Source organism: Lepisosteus platostomus, chromosome 5 (assembly GCF_059453375.1).
Source record: "Lepisosteus platostomus isolate fLepPlt1 chromosome 5, fLepPlt1.hap1, whole genome shotgun sequence".
Taxonomy (NCBI): Eukaryota; Metazoa; Chordata; class Actinopteri; order Semionotiformes; family Lepisosteidae; genus Lepisosteus; species Lepisosteus platostomus.
Genome location: NC_142615.1, coordinates 33090582 through 33115137, shown reverse-complemented (window position 1 = coordinate 33115137; position 24556 = coordinate 33090582). Strand labels below are relative to the sequence as shown.

The following is a 24556-nucleotide window of genomic DNA, read 5'->3' as shown; positions in this document are numbered from 1 at the left end:
GCTTCAACAACACACCTGGGCAGCTTGTTCCACACCCCCACTACCCTGGCTCACTGCGGGTTTATCTAGTAAAGGGTCATACTCACTGTGTGTGTCCCATCTCTCTGTCGGTGTGTCCGATGCCAGGGGGGGGAGCTCCCATTTTGGGTGTGTCAGACGTGGGCCCTTCCCCTTGTGGGTGTGTCTAATTTGGCAGGTCTGTCTAATCCCACTCCCACAGTGAGCATGTCTAATATAATGTTACTCCCACTGTGTCTAATACAGTGTGGCTTCTTTTCAGAAAGTTGGATGGGATCCAACCCCTCCTACCCCAGCATCACAGAAGATTTCCTGACTAGGACTCACTATAGCTCACTATAGCTCATCTGCAGTCGCAGTAAAGCCCGATTGATCTAGCATTCAGAATCCCAACCAACCTGACAAACAAACTGCTCTCCCCCTGTGCTCTGGCAGGCACTACTGTACCTGTAGAGCACTGACCACTGGGGTAAACGACAGCTACTACCCCACAGCAGTGTGAATTATTAACAGCTACAGTCACTGAATGCAACTCACCTCTGCACTCTGCACACACCCTGGACAGGACAGCAGTCCATCACAGGACACACACACTCACACACCCTGGAGAGGACACCAGTCCTTCAGAGGACACACACAGACACAGAAACACACACCCTGGCCAGGACAACAGTCCATCAGAGGACGGACACACACACACACACACACACACACACACAGACACACACACACACCCTGTACTGACACAGCTGATCACAGTGCTAGGGTTCAGTGTTCAGTCATCTCAATGCTGCCTGTGACCTGTTTCTCTAAATCACACCTGACAGCAGGTCCACTCGTAGGCAGCGGGCCCTGTCACAGGCAGGGGGTTCTTTTTCAGGCAGCGGGCCCTGTCTCAGCAGGCAGCATGTCCAATCGCAGGCAGAGGGTCCTCTTTCAAGCGGCGTGTCCAGTTGCAGGCAGCGGGCCCTGTCAAAGGCAGGGGGTTCTGTCTCAGGCAACGGGTCCTGTCAGGACCAGTGGGTCCTGTCTGAGGCAGCATGTCGTGTCTCAGGCAGTGGGTCCTGTCTGAGGCAGCAGGTCGTGTCTCAGACAGAGGGTCCTGTCTCAGGCAGCGGGTCTTGTCTCAGGCAGTGGGTCTCAGACTCACCTCCTCCCTCTTCCGCTGGATAGAAAACTTGTCCGTCTGCCTGCTCCCTCCAGTGCAGGGTGTGGTTCCCCAGGAGACCCCGCTGGGCCAGCAGGTCCTCCATCTGCAGACACAGATGGACTGAGCGCTGAGCGCCAGGCTGTGTGCTTACAGCTGTGCTCAATGACTCAACACTCAGGCCTGCTGCACTGTAGGACAGCTCACACAGCACCGGCGTGCACCTCAGACACATCGCTAACACCCCTGGATTCAAACAACACGGGTTCGAGCTCTGAAACATTGTGTCGGAGAGCAGATCTGCTCCGTCTCTCCTGGTGAGCCCCTGGATAAGGCCTGGATCTGAATCCCTGAGGATCAAGGACAGGAAGTTTATAACCCACCTCTCAGCATCTGGAACAGTCTGTCTCGGAGTCTGAAACGCTCCCTTCCTGGGGGAACCCCAGTCTCCTTGGTGTAATTCCAAATCTGCTGTCTGCTCTTCAGCCTCTGGATGGTCCTCTTCCCCTTCCTCCTCTGTGGGTCTGGGGCAACAGGCATCAGTGAGGTCAGGTGACGTGTGTGAGTGTGTGGTGACACTGACAATGCAGCTGGATCTGCTGAGTGAGACAGACTGAACACTGTCCATCTTACAATAATGACCTGGGGGAACCAGGTCCTCCTGTGCTGTGTTTTTACACAGGCGGTTCGTCTCAGCCCCTTTTCCTGACCTCTCATACAAACCAAGCCATCCTGAGCCGGGGTGGGTCACTGGGAGGGTTTCTAGCTCAGATCCCTGTGGAAGACGCGCCCAGTGCTGTCCTCGCTGCTTGATGAGAAGCAGCAGCTCTGTAGTTGGTCCTAATGTTTGTGCCGGAGAATATTTTAGACCCTGTTTCTGCGTGACTGGTATCGTTGCCTGTGGGTGATCTCTACCTCTGTGTCAGCGGCTGTGTATTTAAGTCTGAGTCCTTGTGTTTGGATCTGCTGGATCCAAGTGTGAGGAAGAACTGGGCAGCCTTGTGTCAGAGGGCCCTTGGTGCTGATCACCATCTCTCAGTCTCGTGTTTTGTGTGAAGCAATACCCATCTGTGCCTATCCTTCGCCCCCCTTGTTTATCGAATTTCTGTTACTCCCCTCAGAATGCAGATACCGACACCACAACTTCAAAACCAACAGATCTAAGATCTCATTCATACCTGCAGCCATATCCTTAGCACTTGATTATCTATGCAAATTTCATAATAATAATAATAATAATAATAATAATAATAATAATAATAATTGCTTACACTTATATAGCGCTTTTCTGGACACTCCACTCAATGCACTTTACAGGTAATTGGGACTCCCCTCCACAATCACCAATGTGCAGCATCCACCTGCATGTTGGTGTTGTGGTCGTGTTTTTTTGTCTGGTTCTCTGGACGCCCACACCGCTGCTGTGAATAATAGAATAATAGAGACTCTCTCTCTCTGCAGTGGATGAGAGCTGAGGGGCTGACTGGAGACGCGTGCCCAGGGGCTGCTGGACTCCCCCAGTCCTGCACAAGCGCCCTGCTGCCTGACCTGGGAGCAGAGTCACAGGCTCATCTGCCAGGAAGAGAAACACCAGCCCCTTCCTCTCAATCCTAGCAGATCTGCTCAGAGGTGAAGACACAGCGTCTCTCTCGGCTCCGGGTTCGAATCCTCCTGCGTGACACAGCACAGACACGTCTGACACAGTTCTTACAGGTCACTGGTGTGCTCAGGTCTCGCTAATGGGTTCAGTCAGATCTGAATTAACTCAGCCCTGCTGGGCTGCTACTGATCCCCCTGGCTGGTGTGGATCGGTCACCAGTGGAGACTGGGGAATACTCTCGAGATCCTGATCCCCGTTTAAACTGTCAGGACCCCCCACTTCCACTCAAAAACACCAGACTCTGCACTGCTGGGAGAGATTCCCAACAGTGGATTCCTTCATTCTCATCCTGCTCTCCTGTCTTCCCTGCTGATAGCATTAAGGAAATGTTCTTGACTCTGGTCTTGTCCAATTGGGCTAGCAGTGTCCAGTGCCCCAGCAGTGCCAGGCTCTGCTGTTCTGGGTCCAGATGGGCTGGCAGTGCCCAGGTCTGACAGTACTGCCCCAGCAGTGCCAGGCTCTGCTGCTGACCCTGTTCTGGGTCAGAGAGTCTAGGTCTTGTATAGCTGATCTGAAAGTTCTCAGTTTTTCATGTATGTTGTTTTGGTCTTATGTGTCTGTGTTTTCTTTCTAATAGTAGAGATGTTTAAAATAGTTTTTCCAGATTGATCCATTTTGGCTTGCCAATTCTTCTGGTTTTGGTTTATTTAAATTCTTCCATTTTTAATAGAAACTTTTTGATCTATCGATTCCTCGGTTTTCCGAGAGCTGTCCGGTTATGTGTGTGCTTCTTCTCCTCTTCACGTTGTGTTTGCGGTGTTTTATCATCTCACAGTAAGTAGGTGAGGTGCATATCTGTGTTGTGTGGTTGTCTGTGTTTTTGGTTTGATTGTTCTCGCAGTGGTTTTCTAGCGTTTCTGCACTCTGTATCAAACCGTTCTTCTTGTGCTCTTGTTTCTTGAGTTCGTTTTGTATTCATTCTTTTGAATTTTAAATTTTGAGGCTGGTTTCTGAAATATGTGATTTAAATCTGTTATAGCCCTGTTGATGCCTGATTTGGTGGTTTGATACGCAGTGTTTTGGAATGTACAGTAGTTGATGATGTCTGAATTTCCTGGTCACTTACTATCTCCTCTCTGTCTGTCTCCTGTCTTTCTTTTTTCTCTCCCTCTGATTTGCCTACAAACACAGATTGTCCGTTCTCTATAACTAAACTCATGAAGGAAATACATTTGTTAAAAAAACAATAGGTGAACAAACAACCAACATAGGGAGTAAATAAATAACAATACTGATATCTCTCTTAGTTAAAATAAATAATTTCTTCAAGTAATTAAGAGACAGTATTTCAGTCAGTGACCACAGAGGCTAAAACACTCCTGAAGAACAGATGCCCCATCTCTTTAGGTACACCAATATTTCTATCTTCTCCTCTCTCTCCTCTCTCACTGCCATCTCTAACCTGTCTCTCTCTCTCCTCTCTCACCCCCATCTCTAACCTGTCTTTCTCTCTCACACACCCATTTCTAACCTGTCTCTCTCTCTGACTCTCTCTCCTCTCTCATCTTGTGTCTCTTCTGCCTACAGACACAAACAGGAGCCTGACTGTTCAGCAGTTAATATTTCAGACCAAGAGGATCTGTAGTTAATTTTAGAGACTCTTGTACCAGTTTATATCTCTTGCAGAGTTGCAGGTAGCTACTGTCTCAATAGCAGGAGGCTCTACACTGAGGAGTCACTCTGCCCTGAGCCTCACCTCCTCAGTGCTGTGTGTCGGTTGGTCAGGGCGTCTCTCCAGCTGAGCTGTTTGTGTGATGTGTGTCACGCCCTCTGCAGCCAGAGGGCGCTCCTTCTCTGTCCTGTCCCTAGTTCCCTGCCTGCTGTCCTTCCAGTCCCTCTCTTTCCCTTGGGCTATATATTTCCGGGTCTTGCACTCTGCCCTCGCTTAGCATGGACGTTCGGATGTCCTGAGACCCGTCTAGCCCCAGGTGGCCCCACGTCCGCTACCTGAGGGCATAGGTATCTATATGGCACTCCTGAACTCTTTGCACTAAGGAGCCCGGGCCTTTTTCCTGTCTCGCCGCTACGCATATGGGTCTTTTTCCGCTCTCCTGCCTGTGTCTGTCAGGGGGTTTCAGTGGGAACAGTGCAGGAAGGACATCAGAGAGTCACCTTGCCTGAGAACTTGCACATTAACTCAATGCCTGCGTCTTCAGAAAAGCTTTTTCATTGGTTGATCCCTCTGTCTGCTCCCTTCCATCTTCTATTACACTTCTAATCCCTTGAATTTAATGGTACTACATCTGGTTTCTCCTATCTTTTTTTTTGTTTTCTTACTGAGACTCACTTTGAGAAGCCACTTTTAGAGTTGTTAAAGTATTATTATTATAAATGGGATGAGACTGGGCAGTGAGCTGTTCCTAACAGTGGCTCCACCCTGGCAGAAACACCTCCTGCTTTCAATCCAACATAAATTCAGCCGGAACTCTTTCAGTTACTCTTTCTGGTTCCCTTCTCCTTGTTTCCGTTCGGAAGAGGGGACAGAGGGGTTACAACTTCCTTTACATCGCCTATAGACTATAGGAACATATTCCCACCACACAGAACAAGTTACAGTATGAGCACTGAGTGCCTGTTTCCCTACCAGAGGGAGCGTCACCCTCTTTTTTCGCTGCAGAACAGATGTGGGGTAAATGGAGTCTCCCCAAGAGCTCACAGCTGGTGCCCTCTGGCCGCCATCTGGTGTCTTTCAGAACACACTGCGTTCCTATCCTTTGAGCACAGCTTGTCTGAAAGGTCTTTACACCCTGTATGGCTCCCGGCACCCTGCACAGTCACTGGCAGCAGCTGATAGTAGTGATAGGACATTATGAAAGTGCACAGCTGTGTGAGTGCGTCTGCTGTAGGGGTGACCAGGCAGCCCAGAATATCTTCAATGGAAAAACTCTGATTTGGGGCCTTATGTGTTGATCTTTCCTTTTGTCTATTTACATATCAGATATCTGCTCTACTGTTATATTCCTGTTTTCTCATTATTTGATATATTTTCTCCTGTGATTTGTCGTATCGTTACCTTATATTTGATTATTAAGTTACAGGTATTCTTATCCATTCAGCTGTGTTTGCTGGGTGGTTAGATTGTCTAATTTCCAGTTTTGTTTCCTTTGTTTTCCAAACCTGTGATCACAGCTCATCTGAAAGGTTTTTACTCCCTGTATCATTCACCCCACACTGCGTCGCAGACAGTAGCTGCGGTCGTCTACTTTATCTGTCTCTTGGCTGAAAAACTGAAATTCCTGCTCTGCCCGAACTGTCTGTTGAGAGAATTGAAGTGTGATAGAGTGTGGAGTGTTAAAGTAGCTCCTGTCAGGTTTATTGTATTGCTGTTGCTTTGTTTGAATGCCCTTTGTGGGAATGACTGACTTGCTTGTAACTCATTAATCCATACCGAATTTGATCTTGAACAAAATTCCAAAATAGTAGAAACATAGAGACCCCCCCAAAAGTATGAACAGTTGCCTTAAGAATGTCGTGGGGAATGACAGTAATACAGTGCCTTGCGAAAGTATTCGGCCCCCTTGAACTTTTCAACCTTTTGCCACATTTCAGGCTTCAAACATAAAGATATAAATTTTTTATTTTATGTGAAGAATCACCAACAAGTGGGACACAATTGTGAAGTGGAACGAAATCTATTGGATTTTTGAAACTTTTTTAACTAATAAAAAAATGAAAAGTGGGGCGTGCAAAATTATTCGGCCCCCTTGCGTTAATACTTTGTAGAGCCACCTTTTGCTGCGATTACAGCTGCAAGTCGCTTGGGGTATGTCTCTATCAGTTTTGCACATCGAGAGACTGAAATTCTTGCCCATTCTTCCTTGCAAAACAGCTCGAGCTCAGTGAGGTTGGATGGAGAGCGTTTGTGAACAGCAGTTTTCAGCTCTTTCCACAGATTCTCGATTGGATTCAGGTCTGGACTTTGACTTGGCCATTCAAACACCTGGATACGTTTATTTGTGAACCATTCCTTTGTAGATTTTGCTGTATGTTTGGGATCATTGTCTTGTTGGAAGATAAATCTCCGTCCCAGTTTCAGGTCTTTTGCAGACTCCAACAGGTTTTCATCCAGAATGGTCCTGTATTTGGCTGCATCCATCTTCCCCTCAATTTTAACCATCTTCCCTGTCCCTGCTGAAGAAAAGCAGGCCCAAACCATGATGCTGCCACCACCATGTTTGACAGTGGGGATGGTGTGTTGAGGGTGATGAGCTGTGTTGCTTTTACGCCAAACATATCGTTTTGCATTGTGGCCAAAAAGTTCGATTTTGGTTTCATCTGACCAGAGCACCTTCTTCCACATGTTTGGGGTGTCTCCCAGGTGGCTTGTGGCAAACTTTAGACGAGACTTTTTATGGATATCTTTGAGAAATGGCTTTCTTCTTGCCACTCTTCCATAAAGGCCAGATTTGTGCAGTTTAAGACTGATTGTTGTCCTATGGACAGACTCTCCCACCTCAGCTGTAGTTCTCTGCAGTTCATCCAGAGTGATCATGGGCCTCTTGGCTGCAGCTCTGATCAGTCTTCTCCTTGTCTGAGCTGAAAGTTTAGAGGGACGGCCAGGTCTTGGTAGATTTGCAGTGGTCTGATACTCCTTCCATTTCAAGATGATCGCTTGCACAGTGCTCCTTGGGATGTTTGAAGCTTGGGAAATCTTTTTGTATCCAAATCCGGCTTTAAAGTTCTCCACAACAGTATTACGGACCTGCCTGGTGTGTTCCTTGGTCTTCATGATGCTCTCTGCGCTTTCAACAGAACCTTGAGACTATCACAGAGCAGGTGCATTTATACAGAGACTTGATTACACACAGGTGGATTCTATTTATCACCATCAGTCATTTAGGACAACATTGGATCATTCAGAGATCCTCGCTGAACTTCTGGAGTGAGTTTGCTGCACTGAAAGTAAAAGGGCCGAATAATTTTGCACGCCCCACTTTTCATTTTTTTATTAGTTAAAAAAGTTTCAAAAATCCAATAGATTTCGTTCCACTTCACAATTGTGTCCCACTTGTTGGTGATTCTTCACATAAAATAAAAAATTTATATCTTTATGTTTGAAGCCTGAAATGTGGCAAAAGGTTGAAAAGTTCAAGGGGGCCGAATACTTTCGCAAGGCACTGTAAGTATTACAGTTTATCTTAAAGAAATATACACAGTATTCTTGTAGTTGGAACGTGAGGTTTAGTGCATATACATTTCAAATCCTGCATATATACTTAGAAAAAATGTAATGAGTATTATGATAGCCTACTGTACTGTATCCTTGCAGATACTTTTTGAACAATCCTCGATTGGACAGCAGAAAAAAATTATATCAGATAACTTTCATATTCTCAATTCTGAATATCAACTTCTCCTCTCTTGAAAACATTTTAGGGTTCCCAGATGTAGATCAAATTGATGCTAATATTCATGTTCCCTTATCTATTTAAACAGGGTAAATAAATCTGTGTCAGTAACGGCTTACTTTGTAACAAACTACGTAATGTGTAATTTAGGTGATGTGTAATATTTTGTGATGTATTCAGATTAGCCGAAGCAATGTGTGTCCATAAAAAGTTTTCACTAGGGGGATAGGACATCAAATAAAGTTGATCTTATCTTAAAACAGTTTTTCCTTATTCAAGTACGTTTGCATTACAAGCATGTGGTTTTTGCATTTTTATGATATTTAGGATGTGAATCTGTTATTTTTGTTGAGCTTTGTCTAGACAAGTAGCCTTACTTATACAGTATGTGGAGCGATTTGCTCATGAGATGTCTGCTTGTTCTATTTCTGAGCTCAGTATAAGGGGTAGAAAGCATGACTGTAACATAACCCACCTCTCGTCCTGGCCCAAGCCTGAGGCTCGCCCCCTAGTGCAGGGTTAGAGGTGTGAAATAACGTTGTAACTATTGCTCCATTAATAACATGTTGATTGCATGTTTCTAGATGGGTATAACAGGGATCTCAACTACAGAGGGGCCTTATTAGCCAATGAAACATGGTAGCTTCCTGAGAGACACCACAGGAAGACAGGAGTTTGTGATGAAAGTTCGGGAGGAATGGCAACAGCCAAGTTCAATCAGACTCGGCGGTTGTCAGTATTTTAGCATTCACTCCTGACTCCTCTCCTGAAACACTGTGAATACTGCACGTGATCCCCCTCTCTCCCTCGCATCCCTCCTCCACCCCGTCTCTACCTGTGCAGCTGTCCCCTGGTCACTCCTCCTCCTCAGCCAAGTGGGTTCGGCCAGATTTTCACACCATGATCCTTTCAGTACGCTTAATTCTTGGTCTTGTTTTTTTTTCTCCCCAGAAAACTGACTGTTCGCCCCACCTCTGCACTAAGTGGCCTCCTGATAAAGTCAGGTTCCCTTGTGCCTTGTGTTTACAAGTAATACTTCAGACCGGTCGGCCTCGCCTCAGGGTGTTTGGGTGTTTGATATTATACAGTTGCAATGCTGAGGCCTGTGATTGTGATGCTTTAAGGCTACAGGAGTCTCTCTGGAAATCCTGAGTGATTTCCGGCATTCAGGCAGAAATACAGTACCACCCTCCCACAGTGCCAGTCCTACAGTGTCCAGTCTGCAGAATCTCCTTGAGATGTGGACTCTCCGATAAGCGATCCCGCCAGCGAGAGACTAGCTAAAGCAGGATGTTCTGTATGTTTCAGTTAATTATACTGTACATGCACAGATGTTGAGCTCATCATCCTTTTAATTAAATTATATTTTGTCATCTATGCTAACTGTAGCTAAGATCAAACTATCAAGGTTACACATAAATAATTATAAATTAAATATATGCATTATATTGCTAACGCTGATGCAAGAGGCAAGTCATAGGAACTGAACACAGAATGTATAGGAGTCACAGTGAATGAGAGAGGAATGAACTAAATTATTTAAAAGAATTAAAACACTGAAAAACAGGAGACACAATAAGAGATAGGAGATCACAGAAAATACCTCAGTAACAAACATATAAACACACAGGACAGGAGACACAGCGAGAGAGAGGAGATCACAGAGAATCCCTCAGTTTTAAGTAGACACAACCGGACGGGAGACAGAGTGAGGAAGAGTAAATGAAATACAGTGGGATTGATAGGAGACGGGTTGTAAAAAGATTGGACACACAGAGATGGAAAGAAAGACGTGTCGGTTGAACTTGCTGACTGAGTTATTTGACATTGCTATTTCTTTGGCAGATTAATGACTTCCAAGCAGACGAGGTCCAGAATTTCGCTGGCGTGGAAGAATTGTTCCAGGTTGGTTTTCTCCCATTCCTGCAGGTCAGTGACCCTTCAGTCAGACTCTGTGTTCAGGGAGACACACAGAGAAGTCTCACACTGTGAAAAATGCTCCAGAGCATTCTTCTCCTATAGTGAACAGTGAAATAAAACCAAGAATGGGAGACTTCTTTACACAAAGGGTGGGGTGTGTATAGAACAAGCTGCCCAGCTATGTTGTTGAAGCTGATACCCTGGCTTCTCTCCAGACACAGCTGGGTGAGCTCCTCCAGTCAGGACAGGAGGCTCTACTGTACACAGAGAGGGGAACAAGCTGATACCCTGGATTCTCTCCAGACACAGCTGGATTAAATCATGGGATCAATTAATCACTAACTACCAGACAGTGTTGAAAAAACGAAAAACCTTCTCTTGTTTTTAACCTTTCTTCAGTTTTTAGAAAACCTGTATGCAGAAAAAAGATATTTCATTTTTTTACTACTTCAACAGTCAGATCTCTGGGTATTTAAATCTGACTAGAATGTGTATTGTACAAAATCTCTTTTTCACTATCAGTGTTGTTTCATTCTCATTACTTCTGCAGGTTTTATACTGTGGTTAACAGTTAAAAAAGTCCTCACTTTGTGCTGCTCTCGGTTTGTTGATGGTGGCGTACTCAACATCACTGTTTGGTTGTGTGATGTCTGTAAAGAACAGGATACAGGTCAACACTTACGTTAACTTATACTATACAGGTCATCGCTTATACTAACACTTAAACAACACTTACATTAACTGTACAGAACGACAGGACTCACTGTTCACACTTGTATTGACACTGTACATGACAACAGGACTCACTGTTCACACTCATATTGACACTGTACTGAACAACAGGACTCACTTTTCACACTCGTATTGACGCTGTACACAACAACAGGACTCACTGTTTACACTCGTATTGACACTGTTCTCACTCATATTGACACTGTACTGAACAGGACTCACTGTTCACACTCGTATTGACACTGTACTGAACAACAGGACTCACTGTTCACACTTGTATTGACACTGTTCACACTCGTATTGACACTGTACTGAACAACAGGACTCACTGTTCACACTCGTATTGACACTGTACAGAACAACAGGACTCACTGTTCACACTCGTATTGACACTCTGGTCTGCCGGAGTTCGTGTCTCAGCAGACTGGAGCCTCACCTTTGCCGTCTGCCCCCGGAGGCTTGGCCAGAGAGTAGTAGTCGTTCATTTGGCGTTCTGTTGAAGAAACAAGCGACGGTGTTTGAACCCAGGGGAAAGTGTCACCGTTACTCTGACTCGTTGTGATTACGGTAAGCGTAGATGAAGACCGGCAGGTAAAGAAATGAGGGAGCTGTGTCAGCTTGCGTAGGCTGCAGAGGAGCAGGTAAAGGATTATTCCACGCTGAAAAGAGAAGAAAAGAGACACAACGTGTTGGCTACACACAACCGAAAAAGGCTCCACGGCCGAAACTTTGTGTCTCTTTTCTTGTCCTTTCAGCACAGGAATAAAGCTTTGCCTGCCCCACTGCAGGAAAAGACAAAGTCAGTGTCACTGGGTAAAGAGCTTCACCCTGGTTGACATTGACCTGAGCGCACAGTTGAACACGGCCACCTCTACCAGGCTGCAGGAACTGAGTCTCTTTATTCTGAAGGGAATGTCCCACACTGACAGCCTGGAGGAACACAGTCTCTTCAGTTTGAAGGGAGAGTCCCACACTGACAGCCTGGAGGGACTGAGTCTCTTTGGTCTGAAGGGAGTGTCCCACCCTGACAGACTGAAGGTACTGAGTCTCTTTAGTATGAAGGTAGTGTCCCACACTGACAGCCTGGTGGAAATGAGTCTCTTTGGTCTGAAGGGAGTGTCCCACATTGACAGGATGCAGGAACTGAGTCTCTTCAGTCTGAAGGGAGTGTCCCACCCTGACAGACTGAAGGTACTGAGTGTCTTTAGTCTGAAGGTAGTGTCCCACACTGACAGGCTGAAGGAACTGAGTCTCTTTATTCTGAAGGGAATGTCCCACACTGACAGCCTGGAGGAACACAGTCTCTTCAGTCTGAAGGGAGTGTCCCACATTGACAGACTGAAGGAACTGAGTCTCATTAGTCTGAAGGGAATCTCCCACACTGACAGGCTGCAGGAACTGAGTCTCTTTATTCTGAAGGGAGTGTCCCACACTGACAGCCTGGAGAAACACAGTCTCTTCAGTCTGAAGGGAGAGACCCACACTGACAGGCTGCAGAAACTGAGTCTTTTTATTCTGAAGGGAGTTTCCCACACTGACAGCCTGGAGGGACTGAGTCTCTTTGGTCTGAAGGGAGTGTCCCACATTGACAGGCTGCATGAACTGAGTCTCTTCAGTCTGAAGGGAGTGTCCCGCCCTGACAGGCTGAAGGTACTTAGTGTCTTTAGTCTGAAGGTAGTGTCCCACACTGACAGGCTGAAGGAACTGAGTCTCTTTATTCTGAAGGGAATGTCCCACACTGACAGCCTGGAGGAACACAGTCTCTTCAGTCTGAAGGGAGTGTCCCACCCTGACAGCCTGGAGGAACACAGTCTCTTCAGTCTGAAGGAAGAGTCCCACACTGACAGGCTGCAGGAACTGAGTCTCTTTGGTCTGAAGGGAATGTCCCACACTGACAGCCTGAAGGAACACAGTCTCCAGTTTGAAGGGAGAGTCCCACACTGACAGGCTGCAGGAACTGAGTCTCTTTAGTCTGAAGGAGACTAAAGACAGGCTGCAATGTCCCACACTGACAGCCTGGAGGAACTGAGTCTCTTCAGTCTGAAGGGAGTGTCCCACAGTGACAGGCTGCAGGAACTAAGTCTCTTTAGTCTGAAGGGAAAGTCCCACCCTGACAGCCTGGAGGAACTCAGTCTCTTAAGTCTGAAGGGAGAGTCCCACACTGACAGGCTGCAGGAGCTGAGACTCTTCAGTCTGAAGGGAGTGTCCCACAGTGACAGGCTGCAGGAACTGAGTCTCTTTAGTCTGAAGGGAGTGTCTCACCCTGACAGACTGAAGGAACTCAGTCTCTTAAGTCTGAAGGGAGAGTCCCACACTGACAGGCTGCAGGAGCTGAGTCTCTTCCCTCTGAAGGTAGTGTCCCACATTGACAGGGTGCAGGAACTGAGTCTAGTCTGAAGGGAGTATCCCACACTGACAGACTGCAGGAACTGAGTCTCTTTAGTCCAAAGGTAGTGTTCCACCCTGACAGACTGAAGGAACTGAGTCTCTTCAGTCTGAAGGCAGTGTCTCACATTGAAAGACTGAAGGAACTGAGTGTAATTAGTCTGAAGGTAGTGTCCCACACTGACAGGCTGCAGGAACTGAGTCTCTTTAGTCTGAAGGGAGTGTCCCACACTGACAGCCTGGAGGAACACAGTCTCTTCAGTCTGAAGGGAGAGTCCCACACTGACAGGCTGCAGGAACTGAATCTCTTTGGTCTAAAGGGAATGTCCCACACTGACAGCCTGGAGGAACTCAGTCTCTTCAGTCTGAGGGGAGAATCCCACACTGAGAGGCTGCAGGAACTGAGTCTCTTCAGTCTGAAGGGAGTGTCCCACATTGACAGACTGAAGGAACTGAGTCTCATTCATCTGAAGGTAGTGTCCCACACTGACAGGCTGCAGGAACTGAGTCTCTTTATTCTGAAGGGAATGTCCCACACTGACAGCCTGGAGGAACACAGTCTCTTCAGTCTGAAGGGAGAGTCCCACACTGACAGGCTGCAGGAACTGAGTCTCTTTGGTCTGAAGGGAATGTCCCACACTGACAGCCTGGAGGAACTCAGTCTCTTCAGTCTGAAGGTAGTGTCCCACACTGACAGCCTGGTGGAACTGAGTCTCTTTGGTCTGAAGGGAGTGTCCCACATTGTCAGGCTGCATGAACTGTGTCTCTTCAGTCTGAAAGGAGTGTCCCACCCTGACAGACTGAAGGTACTGAGTCTCTTTAGTCTGAAGGTAGTGTCCCACACTGACAGGCTGCAGGAACTGAGTCTCTTTAGTCTGAAGGAGACTAAAGACAGGCTGCAATGTCCCACACTGACAGCCTGGAGGAACTGTGTCTCTTCAGTCTGAAGGGAGTGTCCTACCGTGACAGGCTGCAGGAACTGAGTCTCTTTAGTCTGAAGGGAATGTCCCACCCTGACAGCCTGGAGGAACTCAGTCTCTTAAGTCTGAAGGGAGAGTCCCACACTGACAGGCTTCAGGAACTGAGTCTCTTAACCCCCTAGGCTCAACCTAGAGCGATACCAGCTCAAGCACTCTTCAGGATCTTCGATCAGCTTCTAAAACTTTGTCTTTCCAAAATCAAATCGTCTCGCGGGGGAGCCAGAGCCTCTCCTGCATTCAACGGGCACAGGGCGGGGTACACCCTGGAGAGGACACCAGTCCATCACAGGACACACACTGGACAGGACACCAGTCCATTACAGAAGACACAGAGGACACACACAGGACACCAGACTCCCAGTACTGACACCTGCGCCCCCTTTCTGAGGTAAGCATCTTGTAGAAAGAAAGGGAACTGAAATTAAGGCACATGAAGATATAAGTAAATGAGACGTGACTGTTAGATGTGTTCAGGCACATCTGGGTGTCTCCAAGCTTTTTTACGCACTGTAACACAACACCTCCAAGCGACCCATAAGATGCTCAGACGTTCTGACAACTCATTAACCCATGAAAACCCGGAAAAAAATGAGGCAGCGAGTTCTTATTTTCAAACTTTAGTTCAGCATCAAATCAAGTCAAGTCAAGTCAAGTTCAAGTTTATTGTCATTACACTCATATAAATGGTATATGGTATAACAAAATGCTATTTAGCTAGCTCTCGGACATAAGAAAACAACAGCAACAATACAATTGTGTAGCAAAAGAAAGACAGAGACAACAGGCAGTGTGCAAAAAACAACAGACGATGTGCAAAAAAACAACAACAGGCAATGTGCAAAAAACCAACAACAGGCAATGTGCAAAACAGGTAAGGTAACAGGTTGTGTGTAAAAATATGCATCAACAGAATAAAATAAAGGGATAGAAATTATGGGGAGTGAGCTTTTGACATGTATGGTAGAGGTAGATTTTCAATGTGTGTTTGGGTTTTTGGTAAGAAAGAAAGAAAGAAAGAAGGCACTGTGAGGTTCAGATCATAGGTGAGAGGTGAGGTAAGAGTGAGAGAGGCTGGGAATTTAACAGTTTGATAGTGCAGGGGTAAAAACTGTCTCTGAGTCTGGTAGTCCGGGCCCGAATGCTCCGGTACCGTTTTCCAGATGGTAGCAGATCATAAAGTCTGTCGCTGGGGTGTGTGGGGTCTTTGATTATGCTTAGAGCTTTCCTCAACCACCGTCTGTCATAAATGTCCTGGATAGATGGGAGGGTAACCCCAGTGATGGACTGGGCAGTTTTCACCACCCACTGTAGGGCTTTGCGGTAAGCAGCACTGCAGTTGCCATACCACACTGTGATGCAGCCTGTCAGTGTGCTTTCTGTAGTGCATCTTTAAAAGTTAGTGAGGATCTGGGGACATATCTTAGCCTTCTTCAACCGTCTTAGGAAGTACAGGCGCTGTTGCGCTTTCTTGATCAGACAGGTGGTGTTGAGAGACCATGTGAGGTCCTCGGTGATATGGACACCAAGGAATTTAAAGTAACTGACCCCTTCCACTTCAGTCCTGTTGATGTGGATAGGGGCATGTCCGGTTTGCAGTTTCCTGAAATCAACGATCAGCTCCTTGGTTTTGCTGACATTGAGGGTGAGGTTGTTGTCATCACACCATGTTGTAAGGAGATTGACCTCCTCCCTGTAGGCCCTCTCATCATTGTCTGTGATCAGACCTACAACTGTGGTGTCATCGGCAAACTTGATGACGGAGTTGGTGTTGTGTTTGGCCTTACAGTCGTGGGTATAGAGGGAGTAGAGCAATGGACTAAGCACACACTCCTGGGGGACCCCAGTGTTCAGAGTTAGTGTGCTGGAGGTGTGGTTTCCAAGCCTGACAGCCTGAGGTCTGCCTGTCAGAAAGTCCCGAATCCAGTTGCAGAGGGTGGCGTTGAGACCCAGTGCACCCAGAGTTTCTTGACTAGTTTCTCTGGGATGATAGTGTTAAAAGCTGAGCTGAAGTCGATGAATAGTAGTCTTGTGTATGTGTTCTTTTTGTCCAGATGGGATAGGGCCGTGTGTGTGGCAATGGAGATTGCGTCATCTGTGGATCTGTTGGACCGGTAGGCAAACTGGTACGGGTCCACTGTGTTTGGGATGGTGTCCTTAATGTGCTTCATGAACAGCCTCTCGAAGCACTTCAAGATGACAGGTGTTAGTGCCACTTGTCGGTAGTCATTAAGACATGTCACTGTGGTTTTCTTTGGTATTGGGATGATGGTGGTTGTCTTGAAGCAGGTGGGGACTACGGCTTGGGCCAGAGACATGTTGAAAATGTCTGTGAATACACCCGCCAGTTGATTGGCGCAGGCTCTGAGGATGCGACTGGGTATGCCGTCGGGTTCTGCAGCCCAGAGAGAGAGACAAACAAACAAAGGGAGGAAAGATATCCAAAAAATATGTGAACAAAAAAAATACACACACACACACATAGCAATACGCAGCTAGAGGTTATTATAAATCAGTTTTATATACATCTATTGTTTTTTAACATTGTTATTTTTCATCTTCATAATACAGTTTAAGTGATATTGCAGTTCCATTTTATAAGCGTTAAAGGAGGGGGTATCAATGGGCCGTTTTGTTTTGTGATTCCGATATCTAGCCAGTTTTACTAACAGATCAAATGTAAACAGTCAACTTCCACATTACATCTTGCACAGTATAACATAATATCAAACGCCTTAAATCTAACATTGGAACTTAAATGCTTAGAGATATAGTTCTGCAAGCCCATCTAAAATAACTTTGTTAATATATGCAGGTGATAAATTAACGTGTCTGAGTATCTTTTCCAGCTTTACTGAATTACATCAACTTGCCCACCGAGGATAAGCGTACCTCCGTTGCCCGAGTAACGTGACGCCTGTGAATGACGTGTAAAGAGCGCATTCTATACCTAGTGGAGACGGACGTTTCCAGCACTGGGTTTCAGGGGCTTTCCCAACCTCTCCTCGACCTTTAAACGCCTTACATAGTAAATGTACATTATCCTGTAATATGAATTTCCCTAACAGAAAAAAAATGTAACAGAAGAAACTCTCGTAAGGTTAAATTCCCCCCCACGATTACAACCTCCGATTAAACTGCTGCCTGGCCGGTGTACGCGTCGCCAGTCCGCTCCGGCTCCGCAGGAGACGGGCTGTCAAACCCGAGACGGGAATCCGGGTCCGGGCAGCCCCACGGGTGAGTGAACCGCCGTCCTCTCCGGGCTTAGTCCGGACGGAAGCTCAGTAGTACCTAGTGCCCTGTTCACTAACTGCTGTAGGGTACGTGAGGTCGGCGGTGACTAAACACTCCGCCTGCAGGGAGAGGGACGGGACGGAGACGGTTATTCTCTTCTGGCAGTTTATTTTAACTGTCACATTTCCACCGTCTCTCTCTCTCTCTTTAATTTTTGTCCTGCTCTCTCCCGTTTCCTCGTCACATGGCCGCCGCATGGCCAGTCAGAGAACAAGGAAACGCGTGTATCATCATCGTAAACCTGTCCAGAGACGGAAGTAGAGAGCTCTCTTTAACTTAAAAATATGTTAAACTGCATAACCGAATAAAACAATGACAGCGGGCCAGGGCATAAACGCGCACCAGTTTCTGACGCGTAGGCGGACTTCAGAGGCGCCTGACTCCTTTTGTCGTTGAACCGACTTCTGTCTTCATTACTTCGGAGTTTCAGTCCTACTTCGTATCAGAAATAAACAACTTTCCACACGACTTTACAGGAAGCTGGAAACAACAGGTTCGAGAAGTGATATTTACATGTCTCTATATATAATACTTTCCGTACAAATAAAAGGTATAGATGTCTGGGGGAGGCTCAGTGGTTGTTATTCCTGCCCTGGGATCAGTTCAGAACCTGGGGTGCTGTCTGTGTGGAGTTCTGAACTGTGTTTGTGGGGGTTTCCTCCTGGTGCTCCAGTTTCCTCCCAGTCCAGAGACAGGCTGGGGGGTTAATTGACTTCTTGGTGTGTGTATATGTGTGTGTCCTGTGATGGACTGGTGCCCTGTCCAGGGTGTGTGTGTGTGTATGTGTGTGTCCTGTGATGGACTGGTGCCCCGTCCAGGGTGTGTGTGTGTGTCCTGTGATGGACTGGTGCCCTGTCCAGGGTGTGTGTGTGTATGTGTGTGTCCTGTGATGGACTGGTGCCCTGTCCAGGGTGTGTGTGCGTGTCCTGTGATGGACTGCTGTCCTGTCCAGGGTGAACCCTGCCTTGTGCCTGTTGCTTGCTGGGATAGACTCCAGCTCCTCCCTGTGACCCTGGACTGGATACAGCTGTTAGAAAATGGATGGACGGTTTGGATGGTTTTTTTATTAATGTTTTTCTTCTCTTTTTTCAGGACTGTGTGTATGACTGACTGACTGCCTGCATGTAGGTGTGTGTCTGATTGTCTGACTAATTCAGGTGGGGTAGCTGCATCAGCATGCTTAGGCTGCAAAGGAATAGGTTTATTCCATGCTGAAAAGAGAAGAAAGAAAACAACATTTCAGCCAAGGAGCCTTCAGGTATCAGGTGTCAGGTGTGATTGTCTGACTGTCTGCCTGTGTCTGTCTGACAGACTGACTGACTGCCTGCAAGTACTGTAGGTGTGTGTCTGACTGTCTGACTGCCTGCCTGCGAGAGTCTGTCTGACTGTCTGACTGTCTGACTGCCCCCCTGTGTCTGTCTGTCTGACTATCTGCCTGTGTCTGTCTGATAGACTGACTGACTGCCTGCAAGTACTGTAGGTGTGTGTCTGATTGTCTGATTGTCTGACTGTCTGACTGGTTGCCTGCGAGAGTCTGTCTTACTCTATCTGACTGACTGCCTGCAAGTAGGTGTGTGTCTGATTGTCTGTCTAAAATTACGACGACACGTTTGTCAACCAGCTCTTGAGAAAAGTTCGGATAGCCCCAGTAAAAAAGAAATTCTCCCTTAGAGAACAGGAGCCGCCAGGCCTGTTCCTCGTCTCAGAAGTGTGTGGCCAGCGAGTGAAAGGAACTTCATTTCTTCAGTGTCTTAGATGGGCGCTATCTGTCTGGATATAGCTATCGTCTAGGAGGAGTTTGCTGCTCGACAGAGATCTGCATGGAGTACTGACACACAGAAGACATGATGGACGGGTGGATTAATACCCTCATTCATTTATTTTCTTTTTCTTAATTGTATAATGTTAGAATGCCCAAAAGGGATGGGCAGCCAGTTGACCATGGACCCCCAGAGGTTTCTTTTCTCCATACTAAGGAGTTTTTGGTTCCTCTCCTCTGTTGTCTACTGGTCTTCTGTTCTTCTGTTCTGTTTTCACACAGTGTCACTTGCATTGTTCACTTGGGGCAACCTGTTGTGAAAGGCACTATATCCAAATAAATTGAATTGAAATTAAAAGGTCCGCACTCAAGTGCTAAGGAAACAGCGCCGTTCTCCTTTCACTCCCCCGCACACAGAGAGCGCCTCAGCCTCCCACTGGCTGGTCTACAGCTCCACAGCGGTGTCGGAGGCAGGGCTCCTCTCCCAGCTCCTGATCTCCAGGGTGCTGGACCAGCAGACGGTCTCTCACTGGGACAGCGCCTCCTGGAGGCTCCGCTGGCCCAGCGGAGCTGCCGGCCTCAGAGACGTCGACTACGAGCACGAGGAGACGGAGAGCAGGGAGAGGCTGAGGAAGAGGAGCAACATGGGGAAAGGTCAGTCAGCCCTCCGCTCTGTACTCTGTCCTCTGTCCTCTGTCCCTGCCTCTGTCTCTGTCTCTGTGTGCGTGTCAGTGTCCTCTGTCTCTGTCTCTGTCTCTGTCTCTGTCTCTGTCTCTGTCTCTGTCTCTGTCTCTGTGTGTGTGTGTGTCAGTGTCCCTGCTCTCTCTGTGTGTGTGTCACTGTCCCTGGTCTCTCTCTCAGTGTGTCACTGTCCCCAGTCTCTCTGTGTGTGTGTCACTGTCCCTGGTCTCTCTGTCTGTGTCAGTGTCCTCGGTCTCTCTCTCCAGATGCGCTCCAGAGGTGGCAAGGCTGTAGACTGGAGGGAGTGTAGCTCTGTTTGGTCACTACAGCTTCAATGGACAAGACTTCCTGTCCTTTGAGGTGGACAACATGACCTGGAGAGCAAGTTCCCTGGAGGCAGAGGGCACTCAAAGGGACTGGAACCAGAACAAGATTAAAAACCAGTATACCAGATTCTTCCTGGAGACTGACTGTATGGAAACACTGAAGAGATTCCTGCAGTACAGAGAGAAACACAAAAAACACACAAAGGTGAGACAGAGAGATATCAGATACAATATGAGACAAATGCACCTAGAAGCTCTACACAAGGAGTTCCCCCATGTGCAGAGGAGTGGGTGGCACAGTGCAGTTTCTGGGATGCTGTCTGTGTGGAGTTTGCATTTTCACCTCATGTTTGTGTGGGTTTCCTCCCACTTGCTGGTGGGTAAATTGGCTTATGGGAAATTGGCTCGTGTGTGAGTGTGTGTCTGTGTCTGTGTGAATGTGAAGCTTGTGTGATCCTGTGTGAACAGGACATGTCTGCACTGCTCCAGTTCTACTGTGATCTCCTGTCCCAGCCTGAGGAACAGACAGTGAGCCCGTCTCTTAATAATAATAATACAGTGTGTTATCTCCTGTCCCAGCCTGAGGAACAGTGAGCCTGTCTCTCAGTAATAATAATAATACAGTGTGTGACCTCCTGTCCCAGCCTGAGAAACAGACAAAGAGAAAATGTGTTTGATTTGTATAATTGTCTAATAATGACATGTTGTGCTTGTAAAGGTTTGCAGAAAGGAGCCACACAATATTTTGTCTGTGCAGCGATGTTGCCTCACCTTGCACAGTGTCCACACTAATTCTCAGTGTGTTAACATTGCTTCCGGTCTCCCTCTCAGTCTCTCCTCAGGTGTTTGTCTATTCCAAGCATCTGGGAGACACACAGAGCTGTTCTCTGTCCTGTCTGGTCACTGGCTTCAGTCCTGGAGTCATAGAGGTCAGTTTGTTCAGGCCTGGAGAGACCTAGGGAGAGGATGTGTGGTCCAGTGGGCTCAGACCCAACGGAGACAGCTGAAGAAGAGTGTGGAGATCTGAGAGAGTAAGATCGAGGAATACAGCTGTACTGTCACTCATCACAGCTCCAACCACAGCGTCACGCTGAGCTGGGGTAAGTGTCTGGAGCAGATCAGTGTGTGTTATACTATATCACACATGGGGGTGAGAGTGGAGCAGATCAGTGTGTATTATACTTTATCACACACTGGGGTGGGTCTGGAGCAGATCAGTGTGTATTATACTTTATCACACACTGGGGTGAGTCTGGAGCAGATCTGTGTGTATTATACTGTATCACACACAGGGGTGATACAGGAGCAGATCAGTGTGTATTATACTGCATCACACACTGGGGTGAGTCTGGAGCAGATCAGTGTGTATTATACTGTATCACACACTAGGGTGATAACAGAGTCACATTCTTTTTGTTATGCAGCAGATAACATCTGAAACTTTTCTTGTCTCTATAACAGATTATGCCGCATGTCTGAACTCTGACCGCCTGGATTCCAGACTGCATGTCAGGGTGATTCTGGCACTTCTGTGTGTGATGGCAGCAGGGGCTGTAGTCATCTTGCACCAGAAGAAGCTGTGCTGTGTGCCATTTTTACCACTATCTTCACAAAGATAAGATCAGATCACTTTTATTAGCCATATTCAATTTCTTGCATGAGGAATGTGTCTTTTCACAGACCCCAGCTTGCTCTCCATGAGACACACAGACAGGGAGAGAAGCTGGGGGTCAGAGTGCAGAGTCAGCCATTGTACAGCACCCCTGGAGCAGTTGGAGTTAAGGGCCTTGCTCAGGGGCCCAACGGAGTAGGATTCCTCTGCCGGCCGCAGATTTTTAAAAAAGATTTTAAGATGAGGTGTCAGTGGGGCCAGCAGGGGGCGCTCACCCTGCAGTCTGTGTGGGTCCTAATGCCCCAGTATAGTGATGGGGACACTAGACTGTAAACAGGCGCCGTCCTTCGGATGAGATGTAAAACCGAGGTCCTGACTCTCTGTGGTCATCAACAATCCCAGGGCGTTTCTCGAAAAGAGTAGGGGTGTTACCCCATTGTCCTGGTCTAATCCCCCCCTGGCCTTTCCAGTCACAGCCTCCTAATTATCCCCATCTCTGAACTGGCTTCATCCCTCTGCTCCCCTCCCCACTGAGAGCTTCTGTGTGCTGAGCGGACTGGAACATCATCCAGGTGGGGCTGCACACTGGTGGGGCTGGAGGGGATCCCCATTAACCTGTAAAGCGCTTTGAATGGAGTGTCCAGAAAAGCACTATATAAATGTAAGGGATTATTATTAATTTTTATTATTAAGCTGTTTCACATGGCAACACACTTCAGGCGCATGGAACATGAATGCTGGTCACGAATATTAATAAGCTTCCAATGACAACACCACAGAGCAAGAAAACGTTTGAGCTGAATGATGTATATTTCACATTGAAACCGCAGGAAGTCTGATTACAGAGTAATTATGTGGCAAATGTTTCTACCACCCTGGGGGTGTCAAAGCATGGTGTTGTAGTCCTAGATGGCAATGCATTTTTTTAAAACTCTGTTCGATTTTGGACATCCACTTTGTAGGAAGAGATTTAGCTCGAGTTTGCTTTTTATTTTATTTTATAGCAATTTGCCTGTCTCATTATTGTCCAGTGCTTCAGGTTAAGGAGCAAGAATTGTGTTAAGGAGCCTCTGAGACTCCTTATTCGATATATATGGAGGGACATATATGGATATATATGGAGGTACCTGGGGGACAGCTCTGTGGCTCAGTGGTTTTGCTTGGCTGCCTCGTACTGCAGAGGCCCCGGGTTCAAGTCCAGACCCAGAGTGCTGTTGGGGTGGAGTCTGCATATTCTTCTGTGTGTGTGTCCCTTATGGGACTAGCAGGGTACACCACTATCCATCCTGGATGCATGCACATGACCTCACAAAAGACTTGAACGCAGGTGCCTTGTGCTTCCATTGGATGACAGAGGAGCTACGACCACGATGATTACACAGTACCTAGTTTGGATGATGTCTTACGCTCATGAAAGTCGACTGCAGTTCCAGATATTGAGCAGGTATATTCAAGATTTATACAACCCTGGCAGCCTCGATCCTTTCTTGACAGCCTTGTTAGGAGCAAAGGCAATTACTGCTATGTTTAATTACTCTGGTGACCGACACCAAGCTGCATGGTCACTATAATCCACTATTTATTCCATACATGCCAGCGTGATTAAGTAGCACTATAACCCTGAGTATGCACAGATATATACAGTATGTCTCCTTCAAGAAGTTCCTTGAAGTATGTTACTTTTAAATCATTAATACTACACGTTATTATATAGATTAAATGAAATGGTCTGAGACACATGTTTGAAAAGTTTAAAATAGGCAAAAGGGAGTTATCTACAATACAGTATTTCTAAATGTAAGAATGTGAGAGTTGTGTGGACCTTATCTTTTTTTTACCTTGTTTAGTCTTTTTTTTGGTCAAGTGCAATTGTATTACAGTATGTAGCCCCTGACGGTGTTATTGGTGTTATATGTTATATGTATTCTTGTTTGTACGGTATGAATTTTTGCTGTTGCAATAAAAAAAAACGAAAGTCGTGCATAGCAACGGTCACTAAGGAAGTGCGGCTTAATCCCTGAATTCCGGTGTCCGTGCAGTAGAGGGAGACACTCCCTCCGCTCTCACAGTGGATCAGCTGTCACCCTGCTCACAAGGGGGTGGAGGGGATCCCCATTAACCTGTAAAGAGCTTTGAGTGGAGAGTCCACAAAAGCGCTATATAAGTGTAAGCAATTATTATTATTTATAACAAATCAAATTACTTAAGAACATATGAAAAGTTAATGATACCAATAGACAATTCAGCTTATTAGAGCTCAGTGTTTGTTCTGTACACATGTACTTATAATACATGGAATAATTTACAGATCTTACTACGTCCCCCTGTGTAGAATAGATGTTCCTAATCTGTTTAGTCTATTGTTAGTCTCTAAGCTGTCAAAATTGAAAATCTGACGTTTAATCATATTCCACTTACTGTAAGTCCACCTGTTCTGATCTGTGGTTTCAATGTCATCAACCATCAACTAACCAACCATTTTTATTCTCCTTAAAACTTTTGAAATCCAACTTTTGAGCAGCTGGTCAGAAAGTCAAGTTGCCCAGTAAGGCTGATCGAATGTTCCCGTCCAAACATACGTGAGAGGAAAAATACACCAGTGATTGCCAAAGCAAACAGTTCTCAAATAGTATTCCCTTGGACCTGAATACTACTACTACATTTAAATGTGATAATATATATATATATATTCATTAA

At 46.6% G+C, this 24556-nt stretch overlaps 3 long non-coding RNA genes across 4 annotated transcripts; 1 reads left to right on the top strand and 2 right to left on the bottom strand.

The window, feature by feature from the left end:
* Positions 1 to 946: 946 nt before the first annotated feature.
* Positions 947 to 1683, bottom strand: LOC148665650 (uncharacterized). The gene is made up of 3 exons (XR_015936913.1): positions 1549 to 1683; positions 1169 to 1271; positions 947 to 987 (listed from the first exon to the last, which is right to left on the bottom strand). It is a non-coding gene; the product is annotated as an uncharacterized LOC148665650 (long non-coding RNA).
* Positions 1684 to 14833: 13150 nt separating this feature from the next.
* LOC148665649 (uncharacterized) lies at positions 14834 to 17391 on the bottom strand. The gene is made up of 2 exons (XR_015936918.1): positions 17314 to 17391; positions 14834 to 16582 (listed from the first exon to the last, which is right to left on the bottom strand). It is a non-coding gene; the product is annotated as an uncharacterized LOC148665649 (long non-coding RNA).
* On the top strand, positions 16578 to 23844 carry LOC148665648 (uncharacterized). Of its 2 annotated transcripts, XR_015936892.1 has the most exons (5): positions 16578 to 17424; positions 19658 to 19894; positions 20188 to 20452; positions 21079 to 21347; positions 21709 to 23844. It is a non-coding gene; the product is annotated as an uncharacterized LOC148665648 (long non-coding RNA). The 2 variants fall into 2 exon arrangements; XR_015936891.1 differs by lacking the exon at positions 16578 to 17424 and having other exon boundaries at positions 18255 to 19894.
* Positions 23845 to 24556: the final 712 nt, after the last annotated feature.